Source organism: Athene noctua, chromosome 2, assembly GCF_965140245.1.
Source record: "Athene noctua chromosome 2, bAthNoc1.hap1.1, whole genome shotgun sequence".
In the NCBI taxonomy this organism is placed as follows: Eukaryota; Metazoa; Chordata; class Aves; order Strigiformes; family Strigidae; genus Athene; species Athene noctua.
This window is the reverse complement of record NC_134038.1, coordinates 144933212-144959697: the sequence shown is the minus strand read 5'-3', so window position 1 is coordinate 144959697 and position 26486 is coordinate 144933212.

Sequence of the window (26486 nt, the reverse complement as noted above, 5' to 3'; positions counted from 1 at the left end):
TTCTAATTTGAATTTGCCTGGCCTTAGTTTCCAGCCGTTAGTTATTACAGTTTTCTCCACTAGGCTGGGGAGCCCTTCTACTTTCTGCCTACAGCAAAGGTATTTCTGTGCTATAATTTAGTCCCTTCAACATGTTTTTCAGTAAGCTAAAGCACTAAGATCTTGCATCTCTTGCTGCAAAGATTTCTCTCCTTTTGGAGGCTCTTTCCTGTTTCAAATATCTTTTAAACATGTAGACACCAAAACCAGATGTTGTATTCCAATATAACTTGCCTCATGTTATACCCAGTAAAATCACTTCCTTAGTCCTACTCACTAATCATCAGTTGAAAATCCCAGGCTAAGTCTGCTCATGTTTCATCACAGAATTGCCTTTGGAGTCCAGTTGAATTGCTTTTCTGCTATAATGTTTTTCAGATCCATTCTTCAACAGGATGAAGTACGTAACTTTTGCTGCTTAAACGAATTACTTTACATTCCACTGCATAAAACCACATTTTGTTAAAATGATCCAGGACTGCTAAGCTCCTGGTCAGTTTGTAAGAGTGCTTTGCCCTCAACATTATCTTTATGTCATCTGCAAATTTTATTACCAGTGATTTTATACTCATTTCCAAGGGATTCGAGATGTTGAATGCCCTCCATCCTAATGTTGATGCTTACAGAGACCCGATAGATGCCCCTCAATACCATATCATACAGTTACTACTACGTTTTGAAAGCTTAGTAGTGTGTTTTCCAGTCCACTGTAGACATACTATGTGGAAATTGTATAGGGCTACATTTAAGCAAAATGGTATGAATTACTATGTCAAACTTCCTCAGCTGGTAAAAATAACTACATAGATGTAATACATTCAGTTTGTTTCCACAGCATCTGTTGACTGGCAATAATTATATTTTGGTCCTCCAATTCATTATTAATTGCGTCTCGTGTCATAATTTTCTTTTTCTATTTTCTTTTTTCCCCTGGGATTGAAATCAGCCCAACCAGTCTGTATATCATGTGGTGACCCTGGAACTTTGGGGAGACATCTGCTAATGACCAGCACAGTAGCTATGCAATTTATTGCCTGACATATGTGCAAACGTAATATAGGGCAAATCTAATTTATAAACTGTATTCATAAAACTTCTGTAAAATTCAGCTCTGTAGCAACTGAACTTACAGGTGCTCCTGAAGATCAGGCACAGCTTACCGTAAAATACCTAAGGACACAAGGTATTGATACAAATGTCTGGGGAGCCAGCCAGGACTGTTGGTTGTACAGTCTTGGGATACTTGGAGTAGCTAGTGCAGGCCCATGCTGCAACTGAGATAGACAGGCTCTCCTATGTTACACTAGGACCCTCTCTGGCACCCGAAGCTGGCAAGACCAGGGAAACATTCAGGTAGCTGTCTCTTCCCATAGGCAATAAATCTTGTACAGCTCCTCTCAGTACACCTTGGGTGGGTTTTTCTGACTCTGTACTGCTTGACACAGAGATGTACTAAATAAGTTTCAAGGCTGTCAGTCTGGCAACTTTCACAAGGACTAATATGATATTTGCTCTCTCTCCTTCATCCCCAAAACAAGTGACACAAGAAGTTAGCATTAAAAATGACAAGGTGCACAAAGACATTAATGCCTTTATAAAACTTTGTACACATCATAAGACATACAAGCAGTACTCATAGGCAACTGACAATATCTTTTGCCCTGTCCTATCTATAAGTGATTGCAATTTTATTTCTGAGTCTCAATTTCCCCACTTTCTACATTCATGATAAACAACCATTAGCATCTGGGGTATTTTTATTCTGCGCTTGAGAACAAAACGGTAGTGATAAAAATATAAAATCCACACTAGGAAATAAACACTGATGTTATTTAGTATATTGAATAAAACCAGAACTCGTTGGAGCCCTATAAAATATGGATAGCTGTTGTACCAAGAGTACATTGTGAGCCTCCCTGAATTCAGTCAGGGTTTTCCTGGTCTAGTTGGAAAGAGCAAAGCTTCCTTTTTTCTTATTACTTATCTTTATTCCCTTGAGTATTCGTTTAAAATTGCTTGGATCAGGACTCTGGTTTGTTTGCAGTGCCACTGATGGCAAAGCTTTAACTTGCAGTTGGGCCTGAAGCACGGTGGTAAGGAACCACCAAAAAGGTCGGCACTGTACACCTCCTGAGAGCCTGTGTGGTAGCAGGAGCATTGCAAAGTACTGCACATAGCTCCACAGATGAAGAAAAAAAAAAGCCCAGTGGTTTGGGCTGAGGGATTAGAAAACTGTGTGGCTAATGATGAAGGGCCATATTTTACAGTCAAATGACATAGACAGTACATGCTCCAGATGATGATGGGCATAACAGGAAGACAAGAGGAGACCTGTAGCAGAAAGGTGGTACCTTGTGACCAGAGGTGCTGTGAGCTTGTTTCTCCACCAGTCTCACTTGCATTAGGCAACGCAGCTTTTTGTACTTCTAAAGAAAATACAAGTAGCAATATGGTTTCACAAGGTCAGCTGCAATCATATATGTTATCAGTGGTTATCTGGAAACCACATGAAACAACAATATCTTTCCTCACACCAGCTCTGCACTGCCTTCTTGTGTAGCAACAGCTTGCAGATGAGGAGCTGAGTGTGGTTTTATTTTTATTCCCCTCAGTGCAACTCTTTCATGACTTGCACAGCCTTAGGCCTTGAAAAGTAGCTGCAGAGTTGGTCAATTCCCATGAACACTTCTGAAGACAATGGCAGTGGAGGTACTGCTGTAGGAAACCCGGCCGTCCCTGCACCTTCCACAGGCTTTAAAGGAGATGTTGGACCAATGGTTACAAACGGGACAGAGAAAAGAGAGGTGATAGCCTTCCCCAGTTCTTTCATGACTTCTCCAAGCCTCACAACAAGGATGAAACAGAAGCACCCATCAGGCAGGATGTGAGCCAGGTCCAAGGTTGCCTCCAAAGAGCAGAAATACCCTCCTGCCTCAGTTTCCCTGCTTCAGCGTGAAGACAAATCAATTCCTTGCAGCAGATGGAAAAAAAGATGTAACGCAGGCCAGTTGACCTCCTTCAGCAGGCAGCACATGAAGCCTCGCAGGTGTAGCAGATCCACCTTCTGCTGACCCGTGGCTGTCCCTGGAGGTGAAGCGGGGGAGGGTGCTGGTGCTGCCGGTGTGGGCAGCCCGTGGTTCTGTAGGTGTGCTGCCAGTGCCTGGACTGCCGCAGCAAATTCTTTTCATGGGAGGGGCAGGAAATGGTGTTTCTGTAGCGCAGTGGAAAGGAAACCATTCACTGCCTTCAGGGTTTCATCTCTGCACAAATAAGATCTTTGTAGTGGCTTTGTAGTTCTGTGAGAACCGGCAGAGTTCCACTTTCAGGAGAACATTAATGATTAACCATAAATACGTAAAGGAGGATGAAACCTTTGTGGTGTCGGCTGAGAGACAACAGTGTTTTGCCATAACCGACAAAAACCCAAGCCCATGGCATGTGGATGCTTACTCCAAACTTCCACTTACCCACAAACAAGGCACGAACTGCATAGGTCCTCTGCAAACTTACCCAGAAAATTGCCCTCCCCTGCCCAGTACGTAATCCTAAGGATTCTTAACCCGAACCTCCCCGTCCCCCTGGCAGACCAAGGGGTAAGGATTGAGAGATTTGCCCAGTGTCAGTGAAACTGTGTGGTAAACTTTAGTAATCTTTCCAAGGTAGGAACTAGTATCCCTTCTTCCTTCTTCCTGCTCTGTCAGCACCAGCTGCTACAATGCGTATTGCCTAATAAAACACTTTCTGTTCGATACTGGTGCCCTCAGGTGCCCTTCTCCTCCCCCCTCCTCCCAGATGAACACCTGTGAGAGGCAGATGGTACAGATAATCCAGAATATATTTCTTGAGTCCATGTAGAGAACCTGCCAAGCTGCTGATTTTTTGGCACCATGCCTCGTGGCATCCATGGCTGGTGAGAGACGCAGATGCTGCCTGAAAATAGCTGAAGAGGAAATTCTCCCAGTGTCTCCAGAGGTCTGGGGAAGGTGGCTGCTGCCGCGGGGTTCGTGGGCAGATGCCCCACCGGCACCCCTGCTGGGAATGCCTCACAAACAGAGCTTCCTTGCTCATGTCTTAATCAGTCCTTCCTCTGGCTATTGTTCAACGGGGTCCATGGGCGCTGCTTTGCCTTCATGCAGCGGAGTGAGAGAGGCTGTTTTCAGTTCGACATGGCCTGGCAAAGGGATGAAAAGTGTCTGTAGGGATCTGGGAGCTGTTGTTTCTGCCTGCAGACTTCACTTCCATGCACACTCACAGGCTGCAGCAAGAGATATCTGTTCATTTGTTTTCATAAAAGATAAGCACCAGCTCACATTTATGTCTGCCAGAGGTATAATATGCACCCTCTTAACCGCTGAGCTTTGTCAGAGCGGTTGCGCGGGGAGGCTGTGTAGGCGTTCAGCCGTGTAGGTGAGAGAGGGCTCCCAGCACAAGCCCACGCCACCCTGCACCCTTCAACAGCCATCACCAGCAGCCCTCCGAACTGCCACAACGGGGTTCCCAGGAGAAACCACCACCACTAGTGGCTCAGCTCCTTCCTGACAAGAGAGGTGACTTTCTAACAAGTGATTGCGCCTGGGATGTACCCTGGTTCACACATGAAGAAATTAACTCTGGGATAGGAGTCATGCTCAGGCACAACAACAGCAGTCCCTCTGAAATTCAGATATTCATCAGGACCTATCTCAACTGAACCACACTGTGGATTATTCCACAGCAGTTGTCAGGAAAACGAGCTGAGACCAGCTTACGAGTACATAAAACCAACAATAACAAATGCCAAAGAGTCAACATACTGTGCTCTTCCTACTGTGTGGGGCTTCAGGGCAGCATAAATCCTTGCACCACCTGGCCAGTTTTGAAAAGCACGTTCTTATTGCCCAGGGTCAGCCAAACACTTTTCAGATGCAAAGGAGAGCACAGTCCTTACCTGAAGGGGCTGATGGTCAGTGGCAGACTAGCAGTGAGGAAAAGAAACCAATAAGACAGAAGAAAAAGGCACGTGAGGGTTTGGAAGTGTGTGGTTTGCCCCGGTATATTTTGAGAAGCTGGTACAAATGTGGGAAAGATTAATTTTCTTTCCACTATTTATTCTTTATTAGTTCTATAACATTCAGATGTCTAATTCAGAGTCTAACACCCGTTCCAGTATTCAGCATTTTTATGCACATTTTGAAGAAAAATGCCTCTTGCTCCTTGCCCCCTCTTCCCCTTCCCCTGAAACAAGGACACTACACTCAGCTCCTTAAAAACATGGGGGTGCCTAACTGCCCTGGGATCAAATAGGCTTAAACAGATTTAGGTGCCTAAATACCTTTGAGGATCTGGGCTTTAATCAGCTGATTTAATGAGCTCCCATAGTTAAAATGCACAAACAAGGTCTTAAAGCCAGTGGCTCTGAGATCCAGTGCAGAATAGGGCCTCCAAATGCAGGCACCTAGGGAAAGGGTCAGGGAATGTCCCAGAAAGCAGGGCTGAGACGGAGACAGGTATCACTCTTTCCAGGCAGCAATGCTGTGTCTGCGTCAGGTAATGTGATAGTGATCAAAAAAGAGCCATGCAGTATTTTGCAGCTTTTCACATTCCCTGTAAGACAGTCCCTCCTGCTCCCATTTTCGGAAGGAACTTGATTTCTCGCTAAAGGCCAGGTGATCCAGAAGCAAGAAGGCACCATGGAGAATTTCAGCTACACTAACACAGTTTTGGGAGAATACTTCTTCCCATTAAAGGGCACAAGGAACAAATTAACTAACTTCAGTCACAACAACTTAGAATAGAGGCATGATGGAACTCATATCTGCCTTACCACAGAATGAAAAATAAGTTCCCTCTAAAAAATAATAATGCTTTTCTCATTACCACAGAGCTTGTGTGCCAATCCCACTCCACTACAGAATCTAACTCTGCTAGGTAACTTATGAATAGAAAACAAAAGAAAAAAAAAAAGACAAAAAGGGTGCCTTTTGGCTAGGGAAGTTTAAAAGAATAGATGGTGTCATAAGCAGCAAGGACCAGTATCGGTGCTTCAGCAGCTCAACCATAAACAAGTTTGGGCTGTGTTTTTTGGGAAAGTGTCATAGAAGAGAGACCTTTCAGGGAGCAATTTTAGGAGGACAGTAAGATTACTTTTTCAGTAGTTTATGGGCAGCCTGCGGTTAGGAAGATGTAGATGATGAGGGCTAACCAGTGCTATGTCATGAATTGTGGCAGTGCCAGCCCCAGGGCTCAGTGAGGGCTCTGCTGTCCTGAGCAGGCAGCAGCTGCACACGAGGACACAGACATGCATGACAGCAAACAGCCGCTCCAGGAAGTTACTTATCTGCTACCTTGTTCAGGAGGTCTGACACATCTGTACACACAGGATTTGTTCTTGGCTTGCTGTGTTGAAATGCAAACAGGTGTTATAAATATATGAGAGAGTCCTCTATGCCTTTCACAGAGGATGTGGGCTTTGATCATATAAGAAATGGAAATTTTATATTATTCAGAATATTTAACTGCCTCTGGATCAGCTGATGGATCTCAGGAAGCTTTTTAAAACCGTGGTGTAGGGCTGGGAAACTGTGGGTCCATGCCTTAAAATAGTCCTGGACCATGATGACAATTTTCACCGTGGTCAGCTAGGAAAAGCTATTGCTTGGTATTATTACACAGAAGGGACCACTGATACTAAGTTATGTGTGTGGGCTTGGAAAATGAAAGGATGGATTAACTACGTCTAAGGCAGGAGCTGATTTCCACAATAATCAAGAAAAACAGTAGACATGGAGGGCCTAGATGATAGTAATAGTTAGCCATAGTGAGTCAGACTCATGGATTTACTTTCCCAAAGCAATGTCCAACAAGCTGGAGATACGAATGCAGGCAAAGAGTCAGACCCACAGCTGACAGAGAGGTTTGGTGCTTCTCCATGCTCCTCAGACAGGTCTGGACGTAGAAACTGTTTGGATGACTGGCAGCATTGTATGATGCAAGAGAGAGTCCTTCTAACCTCAATATGACCCTTCAGCACTGCTGTAACTGAACACGCTTCGCTTTAACTCACTACAGGGCACACAGTTCGCCTGTTTTAGAATTTCTCTTAGCAATGGGACTTGATATTATAGCAGTGTCTGCAGTATAGATTAGAAAGGGGTGGAGGGAGCCGGAGTAACAACTGCTCTACCAATGGTAGTTCTTGGAGGAGCTGCCATTTCTGTTTTATTCAAGTAGCAGTCCCCAGGCCTAGGGCTGCACCGGTTTCAGCAGCAGGCCTCCTTCAAGGCAGCTGTTTCAGAAATCCTTGCAGATTTCTTAGATTGCTCTCCATTCAAGTCAGTGCACCAGTACCCAGTCCAGCTCCATTCTTGCTCTAAATGATGCAAAGATGCTCAGACCAGCAGAGAAGGAAAAGAGTAAACGTCACTGAGCACCTTTTCCTGTGCTCTTGTGGAAGCACCACTACACCTGACGGAACTCCACTCTCTGTCAAGGAACTGCTCATTTCCCATCCTTCTAGCTCAACCCTCAACCCTCCTGATGCAGCAGCTTTAACAGGAACCACCTGTTCCTCAGGATGAAGCCAAATCCTGCTGGACAGCCCCATCCCCTGCTTGCCAGGGAGGCAGGTTTTCTTAAGTTATAAGGGTACCTGAAGATCAGTTAGGCACTTCTACAAATTCTGCAAAGTATTGGTGCAGGAGCAATGCTGAACTCTTCATGAAATCAAGGAGAGCTGAGGACTTGGCCGGAGATATCTTAAAAATATGTCCTGCCTGCGTTGTCAGGAAGCTAACCGCCTCTCAAGGTCTGCCTCCGTGGTTTCTTTATCGCTTTAGCAGTGCTCAGGGTGTTAGGTAAAATGTCGTAGCATTTCCAGTGAAAAGAGGCATTAGTGCAAATCATAATCAGGCCTGAGGATTCGAATCCTCCCTCCAGGTACGTCGGTGTGACCCTGGCTCCAGTGGGGCACCACTCCAAGCATAAAATGGGGAGTTCTCTGACCTCTTAGGGTCAAGATGGATTAGAAATTCAACTCAAGCCCTGCACAGCTGCACTGTAAGCGACAGAGGAATCTCTGCATACGTGTTCAGCTTTTAGGTTAGCTTTCACTGTTACTAATTTCCTTTTATAATCTCCATTTCATGTTTACCAACGCAGCACCAGATTCTCAGCTGATGTAAATCAGTAGCGATCCATTGCTGTTAAGTGAGTGGCATTATTTTACAGCAGTTGAGGGCATGGCTCCTAGCTATGAATTTTGCTTTGCTCCTCTCTTTTGACAGGAATAATGTCTTTTAGAATTTGAGACAAAATAAAAAATCACCCCTTGAATAGCTCAGTCCTGCAATTCCCTCCTGGCCTCCACTCTCCCTGCTGCCAAGGGAAATGAAGAGCACAGAGCACCTGGCAGGATCAGACCCTCGGGCGGCTCAGTGGCTGTGCCAGCCCTCTAATTCTGAGGTAATGATAATAATCAGGCTTGCACCAAGTGTTGACACATATTTATTAATTGCAAGGTGTGGCTGGCTCTGCACTTTGCTAAGACAAACACTTGCAGAACAATGTGCACAGAGGAGGCTGGAAACCTCCCAGCCATGTGTCAGCAGCAGCTGAAAGGGGAGGAAATTGCTAACTGTCCTGTGTGAGGAGGTAGAGTGCTGAAAATCCATCTGGAGAAGCAAGGATCTCTTTTTCGTGGGTTCCGTATTCCTTTTGGAAAAACCTTTCCTGTTTCATCAGAAAGTCCCCGACCTCGCCATGGACCCAGCGGCTCGTGACACAAGACCAAGATGACACAATCAGAGCCAGGCTTCATGCCAGGGCTGGCAGTGATTTAGTGACGTTCCTAGAGAGCAGGGGGAGGCAGGCCCCGGCCCACAAGCTGAAGGTTATTTGTGCAGAGTCATGTATTTAAGGCAGCAATCATGTGAGTCCCACAATGGTAGGGAGGGAAGGGGAGCCTGCCCGCACCACTGCCTGTGAGGTAGCTGGTCCTGCAGAGGTGAACTGCTGGATACTCAACGGAGAAACCAGTAATGAGTCTGGGACAGAGAAGAGCTTTCATTCTCACTTTTGATAGAAAAAAAAAAAAAGTAACAAGTGACTACACTGTATTTATTTACTGCTCTGTAAACGGTGCCCAGTGACTCACTCCCTTTAGTGCTTGCCTTTATCAGTGGTGAAATTACTCTCTCGTGAGCAGCTTCTTTCCTTCCTTTTCTTTCAGCCCGAGGATTTACATAACGCGATACCAGATAAGTGAAGACAGTGCAAGACAGCTCATTGACTTCATACCTCAGCTTTGGTTGAGTTATGCCTGGCAAAACTGCAGCTATCTTGAATGTGTCTGTAGGCTCTTCTTCACTGTGCCTCTGCTTGCTTTCCCACACAGCTGAGAGCACTTCGGAGCTGTGCTAACTCATGTCACTTGGAGCAATTTTCAAAGCCCACTTAACTTATCTGCCCTGTCATAGCTGTGACCAGCCTGGCACTAATCAGGATGTTTAAGAAATATCAGCAGTTACACACAGTCCTCTGAATCAGTGAAGAGGAGAAACTTCCTTTCTCATTTTAAGTAGTTTCTATATGTCTAGAGATGTCTTACAGAAACGGAAACTATACCTGATAAAGTGCCAGCATTAATCCATTTGATGTATTTAAGTGCGGCTGTTTAACAGCAACATATCAAGTTAATGTAATACTGATGGAATAAGAAATGGCATCAGAGGGTTTCAAAAGATTTCTTATCACAAGGAAGAAAAAGCATTTTGACTTCCCATTTCATTTCTCTGTGAATGAAAACACCTTTGCTATTTACATTATTTACTGTTTACTGTAGTAGAGTCACTACTAAAAATCAAAGTGATTTGCAGAGCCCTGCCAGTTCTTTTTATATCTCCTTTGCTGACTCAATAAACATCTGACACTCCAGTATTGTAACTAAGTACTGTACTGATTCTGCTCTCATTCTCTTTCTAAGAGAAAGGAATTGTTCTGCTTCTGCTAAAAATGTGATTTGTCTGGTGAAGCATTTGTAAAAGCTTTTTTCCCCCAATGTTACTGTGGCAATTGGAAGCAGTTAGGCATGTACATTAACTTGAGAAGCTATGTGAAATCTTCTGATATGCAAATACACTGCTGTATACATGGCAAAGAAGAGTTTTGGGCATGCTTACATGAAATAGAGTTGCGTTAACAAACAATTCCCTTACATGCTCTTTTGAAATAAAACTTCATCCTGGAAAATGATATGAAGTAAATATTTCAAAAAGCCTGTGCTGGTAGGAGATTGGTTTTGAATTCAGACCAGTTCTACCCCAGGCTAGCTTTGTTTCTCCCAGTACAGTCACCTTTAAATAAAATAGATCAGGATTGAAGCCAAGGAGCCTGAGCAAGGTGCAGCAAGGGAAGACACTCTGGTAGCGGCTGGCAAGGACACAGCATTTCACTTCTCGGTCATCACCTGGCAGAATCGAACTGGATGGATATCCCCACAGGAAAAGGTGGCCTTCCAGTCTGAAGAGGACACCTTGCATCTGCTCTTGGATCCAAATTCAGGCAGGGAAGAGATAATGGGAAACGAGAAAGAACAGCCTAATGTGACTCCACTATGGTGTTCTTGGATGCCAGCCACAAGCAAGTTTTCCAGGTAAGCGCAGAACACAAAGGAATTTATGAGCACATAAATCATTGGAGCTGAAGATGGGAAAGGCCACTGGAGGACTAGTCAATGCAGGCCTGTTTTCTACAGGGAATTTCCTAGTTGACAGTTTTAAGAATTTCAAACAATAGGGCTTTAACTTTCCTCTGGAAGCAATTCAAGGTGGTTAGGCACCTATCTGAACCTTTCAGCATCTCTGTGCATTTCAGGGGACTGGCTCTATGCAGATTCCTAGCAGCTCTTGCTGCAGGTCATTACATTCAGATTTCTTTTTGCTGTTTATTCCAGGCTTATTCTGTAATGAAGCAAATCCAGAAGCAAAGGTAGTAACTTCAGGCTTGCCTGCACTGCGGCTTTCCCTAGACTTCCTCCCAGGGAAGCCAAGTCAACAGGAGGAGTAATTGTGAAAATCTCCCTGGGTGAACAATCTGGGTTTGGGTTACAGTGAACTGGGAAAATGCATTAAAACTGCAATGCTGCCTGCATGCAGCATTGTTGTGGGATAGTTGCAGTGTGTTGCAGTTGCACTCTACCATACAGCAGAATGTCTTCTGTGCAGTCAGATCCCTAAGATTTGAGCCAGTGCCATAAATTGCTCCTAGAAACTAGGCTGAGATTATGTCTTCAGATAGCTTTGCTGGTTTGCACTAGGGCAGGCTGTGCATCAACAACTAGTCCACAAAAGATCGCTAAAGAAGATGCAAGAAAGAAAGGGCACACAGAAAGATCGAGGAAACTGCCTCTGTCCCTAACATCTGAGAGTAAGGCTGCTAGAGCAAGAACAGAGACTTGCTTGTGCTTAAATTCCACTTTATATTCTCTGTAGAGATGAACAGAGTCTGATGGCATTTTGCAAGGATTGTGAGGAGCTTTAGTGGTTAATTATATCCTCTGTTTCTTGCCTTGCTATCTCTCTGTACATTCACATGAGTCCTAAAACGAGTTTACTGTTCAGATGTCTAGTCTCTGGGCTAGGAGCAGTGCCTAGATAGAATACCATGAAACATCTCCTCACGTGCAGTGATAAAATGCTCAGGGACATCCTACATAGAGTCTGCAAAGTCATGAAATGTCATGTCATCAGTGCTACGAGTGCTGCAAGGTTGTGATCTCAGAGCAGTCTATCGGCCAAAGTAGGAGAGTAGCCAATCTAAATGGCACCCAGCTTTCAAGGATTGTGTCACCATTAGATGGTGGTACTTTTCAACCCGGCGTGCCAAGGGAGGTGAAGATGTGATTGGCCAAAATGTGCAGGTTAGTGCAGTCGAGAAGTGGGAGAGTAACATAATGGGCACAAAGGAAGGGAAGGGTGAAAAGCAGGTGAGAGCAGAAGGCTCCCAAGGCAGTGATGTGCTTAACCATTTCCTCTTGAGCTGGGTTGGTCGCTCTCTTTCAGTGTGTGAAAGGGGAAGATGGTGGTGTGCCACTGTGGTGTGCCAGGTGAGAGTCAGGGGGTGGGTGATAGTTTAGGCACAGCTGGGGGAAGATGGTTTGTGTTAGTGTATGTCTTGTTGGAATTGATCACCACCCTTCACCGTCCCTTTCACATCCGTTTGACTACCATTTAAATTAAAATGATAACAAAATGTAAAGAAAGACAGACACTTTCTGCTGAGGTCCCTTGCTCTGGACTGGCAGTCTATGTGTCTGTGCTCATGCACAGTCTGGCCTCTCCGTGTGTCTTTCCCTCCTGTGTTACAGAGGGATCCTTGCTTACAAGCAGAGATGCTTTTGGTACCCAGCCACTGTGGCAACTCCCTGGGACCCTGGCCAGGTGAGGGGAGAAGGACAATATACTTAGCTAAGATAGGAAGCAGTAAACACATGCAATGCTGAAATGGAAGAAGGAAGGGGCTTGCCTCCTAGCTTCCCCCTGGCATGCTAGAATTCTGTAGTTAGGTCTTCTTCACCAGATACCCTGCCAGTCCCAAAGTACTCAGTAGTCTTGCCTAACCTGAGGCAGTCATAATAAAACATAGTTTAGTAGGAATGGCCCATGACAAAACACCCTCTCACCCATCAGGATTTGTCAGGTAGCACAAACCTTGCCAGAGTCTGACTTCTTTCCTTACAAAGCACTTCAGCTCCAAGCTCTTGATAGAGAGCTACAAGGTGCCCTGACATGTTCTTGCTCCAATAATGATTACTGTATTGCAGCATTTCTTCAGGATTTCCTGGCTCTCCCCAGGAATTAGGAAGATGCAGTATCAGCGGCAGGGCGGTGCATCAGGCAGTGCAGTCATGTCCACCGTGGAGCTTTGCTGCTGATTCTAGCAGTTTGCAGTTGTGAGCGAGCTGCACTTGAGTGCAAGCCTGCACTGAAACACAGACTTGGCCGTCTGGCCAACATGATTGCAAATGGGTGGAGAATGTGCAGGTACTGATCAGTTTTGGCATGACATGACAGAGTGGCAGAGCGACTGGAGGCCAGTCAAACCGGCAGAGAAGCGTTAATCCTCCTCACTGGGCTCACTGGGTGCTGTTAGTGAGCAGAGCACAGATTGCTTCCAGCGTTAATACCCACTGGAAATCGCGCTGTGTGGGTGCAGGGCGTTTCAGTGAGAATGTAGCTGGGCTTGCTGGGAGTCTTGTGCCAACAGGCTTTGAGAGTAATAGCGGGTGTGGGAGGTGGAAGGCATGGGTTTAATTTCTGTGGGGTTCCTGGGGCAAGGTCCTCTTGGTCTTTTGCCCTCCTCCCTGGCACTGGGAAGTGGCGAGTCCTTTGGAGCAGGGGCTGTCCCTTCAAATGGGTGCGGACACAGCGGGTGGAAGATCAGGTTTGGGTACCTTTATCTGCACACATGTAAAGTCCGAATAATCATAGCGAGGTCCTCCCTTGCTTAACCGTCTACCTTTACTAAACCTTCTGCCCGTGTATCTGTGTCCCAGTGGCAGAGAAAAGTGTGACAGGAAAGAGTTAATTGGTTGGGGGGGCGGGGGAGGTTTGCAGGCAGAAGGGAGGAGCAGGAGAGTATTTCTGTATTAACATGCAGCTGGTTAATGCAGCTGAATAGCCCTGGCTCAGCTGTTACCTTTCTCAAAGCCAATGGCAAATGATGAAAAACCGTGGTAATATCTATTAAAAGTTTGTGGAAGGGGCCTGCTCAGTGGGAGCTTTTCCATCTCACATACAAGTGATGATTTAGAACAGAGAAAGATCCCCTCGAGGGGATTTTGTGAACCATGCAATGCTAATTAACTCCATTGTTGTATTTTGTTTTGAACATAAGAGTCCCTCTGGGATTGCAGCACTCTTTCCTCCTGCAATAGATTTCCATTTTGCACCACTGTATAAAATCTCCTCCACATCCCATCAGCAAAAGGGATTAACAATTGGGAGAAGCATATGTGCATAGTTTTATGGGGTTCTAGGGAGGAATGTCTCTCCCTTCACCTCCCAGATGCATTCTCAATAGGGGCCATTCTGTACATCCTTGCTTTTGCTGTTTCTTTAACCTTGAATTAAAAACAAGTGTACATCACATACTGGGCAGCATCTCCCTTTGATCTTCAGCATATTCAAACCACTTCCAAACATGCTGTGCTGGAGTTTGTTTTAGTGGTTGGGTTGTTTGGGCACAAATAAAAAAAAAAAATTTAAAAAATTAAAAAAAGAAAAAATGTAACACCCCAAAAAATCAACAAAAGCTGTCAACACCAGAAGTGGAAGTACTGGTGAAAGACTTATTTGCTCATCTACAGTTCAGCCTGAAAGGAAAGCAAGAGAAAGAAAGCTCCCATCCAGTTGAAGCCCTTACTGTCTTGAGCCAACAATGTTAGGAAGAAACTTGAGTCTCTCTGTGCTAGATCTGCTCTTCATTTTCTGGACTTCTGGTGTGCCACTTTGGCTTGCCTGGACACCCTCCTCTCTGCTCACTCCTCTTGTGATGACGAAAGTGGATCCTGACTCACCCTCTGCTCTGGCAATGTAGCATCAACTACAGCTAAGTCAGAACAAGGACAAGAGCAAGGAGTATCAGGTCTTTCAGGTGAATCAAATGGCTACTTCTTAATTCTTCAACTTCAGTCTCTGGCCTCCATCAACTCTGAGAAAGCCCAGATCTCCGTGTGGTGTCTTGGATATTCTGTTTTCTCTACTGCCTTAATTTTCAGCTCTGCACAGGTGAATATTTACAGAATGTTGATGTCCATCTTCCCGTGTTAGGCAATTTGGTTGTTTCATGGTAAGAAATATTTAGCAAGATGTCCCATGTTTAGCGACTGTATTGACATCAGATTGACAGCTTCTGGATGGAATTGGAACTGCACTGGGACCTACCTGCCACCAGCTGTAACAGGGATTCTGCATGAACTTGACCAACAGGAGCAGGGATTTGCAATAAGAGACTTATGTAATTTATAACACTGTAAATTTTTAAGTCTTGATTCTTAATTCATGCTGGAATATAATTATAATCTGGGCAATTTCTGAGTTCTCTGAATAAACAACAGGAAAGACATTTAACAACATCTTCAGGAGGGTAAATAACACAAGTCATAGAGGACCCCAAGCATTGTTGCCTCTGAACTCAGGCCCCTGGGGGCATGACTGTGCCACCTACAGACCCAGGCAGAGCTGCTGCCCCTCTGAAACACTGTAGCCCATCAGAGGCCCTACCCCTGCCCCCATCTTCAGTCATCTAAGAATACTGGTTATCTTAAACGGCTTTGTCAGGGATCCAGTGGGGATGCTCATTGAGGCAACAGCTTCTGTGGCATTGCTACTAGACTGATGAAGTAAAATTTACCATGTAAACCTTCCCCCTCTCCTCAGAACATCCCTTGCTTACTGCAAACTTGTTTTCCTTTCCAAAAGGAAGGGAATCAATTCCAGGATATTTATACTGCCTCTACCCCAAACCTTCCTGCACCACCATGGCTAGCTGGATTTTCCCATGAAGTAGTGCATTCAGTGATCCCAGCAGATGGTTCTCCTGAGACCCCTCTTGTTCCGATGCTATGACATTATCTTATGCTGTAGGGTCTTTAGGGCTATAACTACAACAGCCGAAGTTGTAGTTGTTTATTGCAACAGAGACTTACAGACCATGCTAGTGTATATAAAGGAACATACTGAAAGGACATTCAGAGTAATTCTTCCTGAAAATGCTAAGTCTTTTCTGCTTGAGTGTTACAGGTCAATGTAATACATATTTTTCTTTTCATCTTTGCAATCCCTTTATAGCAAATGACAGAATTAAAAAGGTAGAACTCAAGGGAAGGGCCTTTCCATTCTAAAATCTTCAGCTTACTTCAATCACACATGGTGGTGAAGTGACCTCAACACCTCACTCACATCTGTATAAAATAAGCAGAGCAACTCCACAGGCTACTCAACATCCAGAGAGGGAAGGGTAAGAGCCAGCCTGTTTTTGAGAAGCATTTTCAGAGCAGTGTTCTCAGCAGGAGTGCATTTGCCAAATCCTGCTGCTTTTTTCACCCTTTAATATATATAGCTACAAGGGAAGATTTCTGTGAACAGAACAAGCCCACAACTCATTTTTCCCAGTCCTCTCTCTAAGTTTGTCTTTCTTTAGCACTCACTGGCCACTGCCATGTTAATGTCTGGGCATAGAGAGCCAGCGAAGGTGCTATCAGCGTGGTCCTCATCACACCAGCCAGGATCACCCTCTTTGATTTTGTATAGCTCATCGCGTTAGTCCGTCATCAAGCTGCTGCAGGTAGCCATTGCCCTGAGCAGCCCGGGCTCGTGTCTGAAAGCTGACCGAATAGTTTCCCAAAAAGTATGTGACAGGGACACCAAATGCCATATGAGAAAGCGAGCCCTTTTATGATTGCTCAGATCACAGCAAGCCAAAGTGCGGTGAAGGTTTTCCCAGACACTGAGAGCAGATTTTGCTTGAAGCCGCTCTTGCTCCTGGCACCACAGAGGCATCGCTCCCCTCGCCCCCTCTCTCCCCTGGCTAAGTATAGAAGACACTTGAACTCCCAGAAGTTTCATTCCCACTCCAAGTTTTACAGAGCAGCTCTCGCTGAGAAATCTCATCTGTGTGCTCTGCCCAGAGAGATCCCCGCCAACTCCTCTGGGGCTCTGCAAGGGGCTGCACATCCCCAGCGTGAAACCCCCAGCCAGGACTGCCCTTCTCTATTTTCCTTGCTTCACAACAGCAATGTGGAGATATTTTTGTAGTTTCTGTGATATAGATGCTTAATACCAACATCTGTTTGTCCTCTGTGACCTATGATTTTCCACACCCTGCTACAACTAGTGAGGAGCAACTCTACTGCTACTTGAGCGGCTTTCACGTACTGGTAGGATGAGGCTGAATACGAGGAAGGGGGGCACAAGGAAGTGTTCCAGCCAGTTTCTGAGCTTTGCATCACTGTGTGAACATTTTCCCTGTCAGACAGAAATGAGTGAGAGGGTAGCTGGCCCTGCTCATCACAGAGGGCATATGCTACTTGCAAATATTATTTTAGTGTGTCCCTGCTCTTCCCTGTCTTGGCCTAATATTTGCAGTGGATAATTTCTAAAGCTTAAATAACATAAGCTTGTGATTGAACATGCTTTTCCAGAGCTAAACTCCACCCTGTTCCAAAGTAATTGCTTCCTCTCAGTGCACCTTGTTAAATCCTCAGAAGTGCAGGACAGAGGTTCAACCTCTGAGTCTTGCAGCCAAACCACAAAGCCCAGGAGTCACCCCCATGTGCCTGGGGGCTCCCAGGGCTCCTGTATCACACCCTAATCTGCCCCTTTTCCTTCCTCTGCCCCTCTCCACTCCACTGTCACGAGTCAAGTCCGACTCTTTTCCTGGAGAATAGGGTCCCTGCCTGGGGCTGGCAGCTGCACAGAGCTCCTCCAGGTCAGGTCCCTGAACTGCCCAAAATCTCCCGCTCAGCTGCCAGCCGCGTGACAGGAGGCAGAGGCGGGTGTCACGCCGGGATGCATTTCAAAGCCAAAGAACCCTTGTTTTAAGTCTGTGGCAAGCTTTGTGCAATAACCTTTCTCCCAGAAGACTGGCGATAAAGCTTTTAAAATTAATTTGCATAATTGGATCTTTAATTCTTTTAAAATGGAAACCAAAATGGCACTGTTCTCAACAAAAAAAGACTTCCACAAAAGCCAAAGGATTGGTTGCAAGGTGGAGATGTGTCACTGAGCTGAAACTAAGCCCAGATAAAAGATAATTAGGCAAACTGAACCAAATTCTGGTTGTGGATAGAGGGGAAAGTCTGAGTTAACAGCACAGACTTCAGTAAAATTACTTCACGCTCGTGTCAGCATAACTGAGACTCGGTCTGCAGTAACTAACTTTTGAGCTCTGTGGTTAATTAGCAACTCTTGTAGTTTGTGGCTCTTTTTTATTCAAAAAATTAATAGATTAATAAACACTGCAGATTATTTTTATAACAGTGGGGTAAATGTTCCATTTGTGTAAAGGACCAAGACACCATTTGGGTCAATCTGACTGCAGCCATTTAATTCAGCAGAAATTTTGGCCCACTGAGATACTATTAGGAGAGCTGTTCATAGAAAACCAGACAGAATTAAGTTAGTGAAAAACCATTCTCACGTGCTTGTAAATCAAAAGCAACATTTCTAATGAAGTGCAACATTATTTTACCTTCCACCCCTCCCTGAATTACATGTGCAGTTTTATATGCTGTTTTACCTTAAAATAAAAAAAGTAATTTTAGTGGGTACAATCTATCACACTTGTTTCTAAAGAGCTGTTTTTATTGTTAAAAATATCCAAATGGCAAGATACGAACCTGTTCTACAAGACAGCTCTATTGCCTCCCCTTGCTTTCAACAATCCATTTTTCAATCAAACACAAAGAAACTCCATCGGTGTCCCCTACTCGCCAGCGCTGTTAGTTACCCAAAGCAGTCTGAATACCAGCTAAAGGCTTATGGCCATAACCTTGTTAGCCTTTGCTTTAAATGGGTAGTAAAATAGAAACACCGGAGCTGGGGTAAGCTGGCAGAATACAAATAGAAGATTTCTGCGACTTGTCGGTCCTCCTGGGTGCTCCATCACTGCTTGTGCCATGGAAACGCAGCCCAGGCAGTGGGAGCACGCAGGAAGCCCACAGTTAAATTCTGCTCATGGGTACCCCGGTGTAAATCCAGAACAATGCCACCAGACTTAATTGGGATTTTCACCTGGGCAACCAAAATGCCTGAAGAAGTAAGGCATAGCTGGGTTGTTGCAGTCACTGCCAGGAATAAAGCTGTGCTGTCAAGGTTAGTTGCAAGTACTGCCGCTCAGATCAATTTTAGGTAGTTTAGAGCTCTCACAGATATCAGTATTGCCCATTTTTTTTGTTTGTTTGGGAGTTTTTTTGTACTTTTTCAAGAATCCTTGTAAGAATAAAAATGGTGTTACTATAAACTAAAAAACCCTCATGAAATACAGTGAGAGCAACTCATACCACATTCTGGCACCAGGGATGTGATCTGTTTTAAGAAACACATGGCTTTATGTTTAATGAAGAGAGCCTGTTGAAGGATTGCAGACCAGGAGGGCACACTAGATTTGTTGTTTTATTAGGTTCTGGGTTATGTACTTCTCCTTTTGCTGGGTATCTAACAACATATGCCATTCCACTCACAACTGAATGAGATGGGAGGAGGAGGGCAGAAACAAAGCATTTATGAAGGACCGGTGTATTTTATTTTCTGCCTTTTGAGAAAAGTGTTAAGGAAAAAAAAAGGTATCATTCATTTTGTCTAAACTAGAAACAGAAACAGACGGAAAGAGAAATGGAATTTAAGTAGACGGAGGAGAATAATCACACTCCACAAGCACACAGAAGGAATTGTTAGAAACACATAAAATCCACTCACCAGTACCCAGATCATTGAAATCATGCACTCAGGATGCAGCAAAACCCCTCCAGTATATCAGGGCCAGATCCTGAAAATACTTCCCTGCCTGCAAGATGAATTGAAGGCACTTTCCATCACACGTGGGATAATTTGCACTTTATGGGGTCAGGAACTACATGGCTATGATCAGACTGTGCTTGCAGGTACAGCTTTTCATGTTTCATCTTTGGAACTGACTGAAACTAGCGGGTAAAGGGCACTGCTGAGGCTGGCATTTGCTGCCTCTCCTCATCCAGCATAACTGTAGACCACTGCCAGAAGGGTCAATGCCAAATTCCTCTCTAACCCTCTCTGCGTGCAGCAACGTGTCCCCACCACTTTATTTTGGGTTTTGTGATACTGCAACCAGCACTGCTCCATTTCAAGCCTTCCCAGGTTCATTTCTCAGACAATTGCTTTCCACACATGCCTCAGAAACGCCTTGACATCAGGTTAGCAAGCTGTGACAGTCTGCCTATGGTTGTACAAGATCTGAGACACAAAGAGAAGAACTGTAATCCATGGCCAAGTTAGAGGGAAGGGCTGGATCACCTCTTCCAGCAGCAGCCTACATACATGTAACATGAGGCCACATGTCTAAAGCGTGATCCAAAATACCCTTCAAGAAATCCAGGCCTCCTGCCAGTACACCATGGAGCTGCCAGAATGATCCCACAGAAAATATGAACAACAGAGGTGGTCTCTAAAAAAGCTTCCCCACACCCAAACTTCAGCAGCGGGCGAGGGCTGCAGGAAGGTTCACTTCTGCTTGTTTGAGTTTCGCAGCCCCAAATCAACTCCTGAAGAACACAGAAACCCTCCTGCAAGCTTTAACATGGTAGCCTTCCATTTAAGACATTGATTCAAGACATGTGGAGACTTGGCTTCAACTCTCTCCTGACTCACAGAGGAGTTAGACCTCCTAGAAATTCAAGGAATAAGTGGGAGTGAGGGCAGGGAATCCTCCTCTTGATAGTCTAGTGGTGTGCGGTGATGGATGCAATATTCACAGGGTTGGCGCTAAGCAGAAGGGGGCATTAATCCTACTCCCCTGTCCTAGGTAACTGGTTAGGGCAGTAAGTCTGCTCTTCAGCTCTTTTCCACAACCAAGATCAATGCCCGGCTCTGCTTTATCTCTTCAGAGTATCACAGATTTCATGCATTTGGCACTTCAGTGCTAGCAAAGCACTTAACAATGGCACGATTTCACTAGTAATGGCTTCATTACGGTACTTTAAGCCCATTGCACAACGAAATCATCATTACAATACTCTGGTTGCATGACACCATCCCCTCAGGTGGCAGCTCTGCATACTTTCCACTCTCTCCTCAAGCCCCTTAGAGACTGCTTTTTGAACAGTTTGGTATAAGTATTTTGCACAGGCTCCAGGATATTAACAGCTGGAATTTCTCACTCCCACACAATACAATTATCCTTTTATTAGATACTAGAGCTACTGGATACGCTGGTGACAGTGTCTAACAAAGCTCTGGTTCAGTTAACAGACCCCATATTTACAGTCTTCAGTCTCGGATATATAAACTGGGCTAGGGCTCTGGGAATAGTTTTCTCCCTCCCTGCTGCTGCCAAATCAAAATTGATGAAGAAGTTGGCCAGGCAGAAGTGCTGGGTGTGACAGTCCCCTCTCCAGCACCCTGGGCTCCGCTCTGGCAGGGAGCCCTCCGTATCACAGCTCTGTGGAGCCGGGTGTCTGTCCCACAGAATCACCCCTGGTGAAACACCCTTTGCTTTTAGTGGTAGAGGGAGATTTCGGTTTTAATTCACAGGTCGCTTTTTCTTATGAGGTCATAATAATGAGCTGTGACTCTTCGGCGGGAAAAGCAACACATTTTAACATTTCTCTGAAAACATTCAGAGAAAGTCCCAAACCCATGGGGTTTTGTTTGTAATTGCTGCCAGGCTGATAAATCCTGGAGACAGAGGACTCTACATAAACAAAAAGATTTCCAGTAGCACAGGAAAACTGTGCAATACCAAGCTATCATCACCTTGTGATAGACAAAACATTTATAGTTTATTGTCAGGAGGACTCTGTCTGAAAAGCATTTGCCTGAGCCAGAATGGTGACCTTTTACAGTAGGCACAATAAGGCAGTGAACACCGCTGAGCTGTCAGAACTTCTGCAATAAACCCAAATCCCTTTTGATAAGGGGAATCAAAAGCACACTGCTCCCACCACCTTCTAATAATGCTTGTGACCTCAACAGTGCCTTACAAATCTGCTACATAGTTTGAGAACTAGATGCAACACCTGCTTCCTGGCAGCAGCCTGTTGTTTTCCTCTGGATAGGTGCTTAGCAATTTCAAGTCAAGTTTCCCGAGTGCTGGCTTCAGAGCCGTAAGAGAGTTTTCATTTGCTATCATGCTATCCTAATCTGACCTGTCCAAGAAGCCTCATCAATATTACAGCAGCAAATAGCTCAACAACATCCTCGTAAATAACACGGTCCCACTCTTTGTGCTCTGCATTTAATATCATACTGGATATTTTAGAAATACCGGGAATCTAGTTGAAAGCATGTAGTAATAAGATTAATGTTTTGCCCATCAAGAGTCAAAGTGCACATTGCTTACTCCTAGCACCTTTTGAGTCACTGCTTCATAAAGAAAACAACTCAGACAAGTTTCCAAACAAACGTGAAATGGGTACGATTGCTTTTCCCTTTGTATTGTGTGTATGTATATATACACCCCACTGTATCACATTACGGAATTTAGTAACTGGTCCTTACACATGCATAGCCTACCATCAAAAGCAGAAATCCATTCAAATCTCTTGCTTGATTTGCATTAAAAGGAAACATATTTTTTTTGTTTTGCTTCATAAAGGTTCATTAAAAAGGCAAGGGGAAAAAAAAAAAAAAAAAGATAGCTTAAGGAAGAAATGAAACCAAGCCAAATAATGAATTGTGGTGGGAAGGTACCAGCCTTGGGTGGTGGACTTGAAATGCAAGTCTGCATTCAGAACCAGGGGCTTGGCGCCTATGCCACAGCACATGTGTTCAGCTGTCAGATCTAGGGGAGTTTAAAATAAAAAGGAGCTTTAAGATTTTTGGTTTTAACTGCTATTTCAATTGGTTTAAACAGTTATTTAAGATATTAGAGTTCCAGAGATCCCTAAAAGTCCCTCATTGCTCACGAGGTCAGGCTGCTCAGTATCTTTCTTACACCCAAACCCCTTCCTGTGCTACAGTCATTCCTTCACCTACATGGGGTTCCTTTCAAGGTCACCCTGAACCCAAATCATTTCATTGAATGACTGGGTATGACTCCTCTTCTTACAAAATAAAGACAAACTCTGGATCCAAAGAGGATGGAGGTTCTTCCATGTGTCTTTGATTCATGCAGTGAAACCCTAAGTAGAGGGCAGGCCTCTCTGTTTCACATTTTTTGCTGACAAAGTAGAAAATTCTCTACTCGGCATGCAGATTGCTTAGACACCAAGCCTCCATCTGCTCTGTCAGAATCGTAAACCTCTTGCCTTGGGTCTGGGTTCTGCTAGTCCTTTGCCTCCCTTGCCTTCTTTCCTTATCTAAGAAATGAAGTGAGAATAATAGCATTTTATTGTTGCACAGCAGGGCTGCAGAAGTAATTAAAGATTCTGAGGTTGGAGTAAAAGGAGATGTATCTGTTCCCTAGATAGATGCATTTATTTTCATTTAAAAACGTAAACCCCAAAGATGACTGTAACAGTACACATTGCCCTCCTCCACCCCAAACAACTGAATCCATTTACCTGGAGTTTGATCAAGTTACAGCACAGCAAATCCTGTTTAAAAACAGGGCCCTCCTCTCTTCCTTTTTACTCTCATCTTAACGCTTTACAAAGCGAAACTCCAGACACTTTGTGAGTCACATATCACTACCAAATAAATAGCAGTCATTGAATGGTGCCTCATAAAGGAGGCAGGAAACAGGAAAAGCTCAAAATAAAGCTATTTGTAAATTAAAGAACTAAGGGGAAGAATGGATAGGAAATGAGCCCCTTATTTTTTCTTCAAAATTATTCTGATTAATGAGGAGAAAGATCAATAGCCTATCTGCAGCTGCCATGGGGAAGACAGGGTGAAGAGTGAATCCAGACCCAAGTATCCCCGTGGTGCCAACACATCACATTCTGCACAAGCTCAATATAATGAGCTGCAGGGTGAGATCTCATGTGAGTGCGCTACTTACCTGTCTGTCTATTCCATCCCTCATTATAGCTTGATGTGATCAGTTACAGGATACCAAAAGGAGAAATGTATGGCATATATTTGTGAGTAGTCAGAAAAAGGATTGCTTTTATAATTCCTGCAACACTGCTCTCCTCCTGCTGTAACAAGAGCCCCAAATACTCCAGATTTCTCTGTGCACTGCTGCTGCATGCAGCTCTGAAGTCATGTGCATCCTTTCCACAAGACGTGACAACACCTGGGCCCATGGCCTGATGCAAAGCATACTGAAGGCACCAAAACATTCCCACTGACATTTTTTTTTAAAATCAGCCCCTAAATGAAATGCCTCAGATACTGCTGCTTCCTTTATTAATGTTTGGTTTGGGGACTTCACAATTATGTTTAGCAGCTTTTGTGGGCCAGCAGATTCCTAGGCAGAACGACCTGACAGGCTGCTGCAGCCATTTCCACTGGTTTTGGAGCCCTGTGTAAGGAGAGAATGACTGCTATTTGGCTAGAGACCCTGGATGAAACAAGACGCTGCATCACGCTCCCATCCTCTTTGGCTTGCCCCAGCAACAGGGAGAAAGTACCCAGCACTATTTCATTAAGGTCTTGGCATGTTTCTTAATGGCACTTGTGGTGGTTACGGGCACAAAGGAAGCACTTATTCCCAGCTTTTCCCATCTGTGGCCATTCATTTGCAGATCTGCCCAGAGATCAATCCACATTGGCAAGAGAGATAAGAGGGAACCCTGATGCTGGGCTTCAGAGATTACAGCAGCCAGGCTGCTCCAACAGCCAATGCAGAGCCACAGAAGGGTGCTGTATTTTTGAGCATCCCCTGGTACATGCAGTCCAGAAACAGAATCACAGTCGGCCTACTCCAAGCTCTGCAGAGAGCTGATGGACACTCAGATGCAGTTAGGGAGCGATTCCTCCTTTCTATGGCAACTGGGAGCATACAAAGCAACACACAGAGCAAGGCTAGTGCCAGAAAATATTACCGATACACATTTGTAAGAGAAAACTCTGCTTCAATTGCCAGCTCTCCAGAAGACACAGTCTCCTTTCTGGCATTAACCTGCTCCAAACTGGGAGGCAATCAAAGGGCTTTTAGCAGTAACCTCTTAGCAAGAGGCACTGCTCCTGCAGCCACAGAAGTGACTAGCAGATAATGGGATACGGTTCTTAAAGTGCTGCCTCCTTGGCTATAAATACACACAACATTTAAAAATGCTTCATGCGAATATTCGTGAAATCAAGAAAAATAGCTATACAGTGCTCATATTTAGACTTTCTGAGGAAAAGGCTTTCATTTGGTAGAGTACTTAACTGTATCCTTACACTTGGGCTTAAGCCGCCCCTAAAATTGGCTCAGGCTGCCACAAAACAACAGCTTAAACCAATTTAATTGCTGTCTGTTGCAATCCCACCCGCCTTCCCACCCCTGGTCGCACATTCCCTGTCTTCTTCCTTACGCCAGCTCTCGTGCTCATCTAACCCTGCTCTGAGCCATTTGGGAACGCAAACCAGACACACACCCTCAACACCCCAAACCCCATCCTTTTTCTACCAATTTAGCGTGCCGGAGTGACTCATCACCAGGTCAGATGCACATGAGAGCCGGTGAAAAGGGGTGGAACTGCTCGGTTGAGGCAGGGTGGGACCATGAGATTCAGACATGAGTTCAGAAATCTGGCAGCTCAGGACTGTGGTCCTGCTCCCTCCACCTCCACCCATGCCATTTAATCCCATCCCTTGCTGAGTTATCTGAAATTTAACCCACAGACACACACACACACACTTGGTTTCTGCAAGGTCAGTAAATGGAATCAGCTCAGCAAGAGTCCTTCCCAGCATGGAAATGCATGACTGGAGGTGAGAAGAGCTGCTCCTTTCAACACCAGGGAGCCATTAGATCAGCTAAGTGGTGTTGTCAGGCTGTACCCTCAGGCTTCTGCATGTCCCTATTACCTTGGGTCCCTATTACCCTGGGGCCCAGGCTACAGAACTGGACACAAAGCTTTACACTGAAGAAAGCAAGGCACCCGCTGCAGTGAGGAGCTGAGCAATAGCCACACTTCCCTGCCCAGGCTCCAGCAATCTTGGCTACTCCTCGAAGCAGCACTCCTACCTGGTCATTTTAATAGTCCTATTCTATAATAAGGATCCCAAGGATTAAGTCTCAGGAAGAGATGTGGGTCAGTTTAAAGGAAATTCTAAGACACTGAAGTTGCCAGAACCTAATAAAAATAAATGGAAAGGGAGGAAAAAAAACCCCAAAAAAACCAAACCAACAAAAAGATAAATGAAGCAAAGCCCTACAGCAGGAAGACAGCTAAGATTTCCAACAGGATACCTTGCACTCAAGTGTCGATTTACCGGTGTTTCGTGACATAGACAGACTCTTAAATGTGAGGATAAGTGCTCATCTGTAACGAAGTTTTCTGCATACATTATGTAGCACTGTCTCTTCCGTGCTTCATATATAGCTGTCTGTACCTATAAATAGCAATGATGCCTCATGTGCATTATCATATATTACAACCTCTGACGATGTGGTAAAGGAGAGGAAATGAGCAAAGGAAGTGGTGTGCTCTGCCAGAGCATACAACTTTGCAGGGCCTTGGTAAGTCAGCTTCGGGTAAACCAGTGCTGTGAAATAGTCCAAAAACATGTGAAAAAGCAAAATGATGATCGAAGAGACAGTAAACCGATGGGTTTGTTGTGTAACAGAACAAAAGACCAGCTAATCTTATGGAGAAGCTAAAGGACTTAAAAGAATCCTTGCAT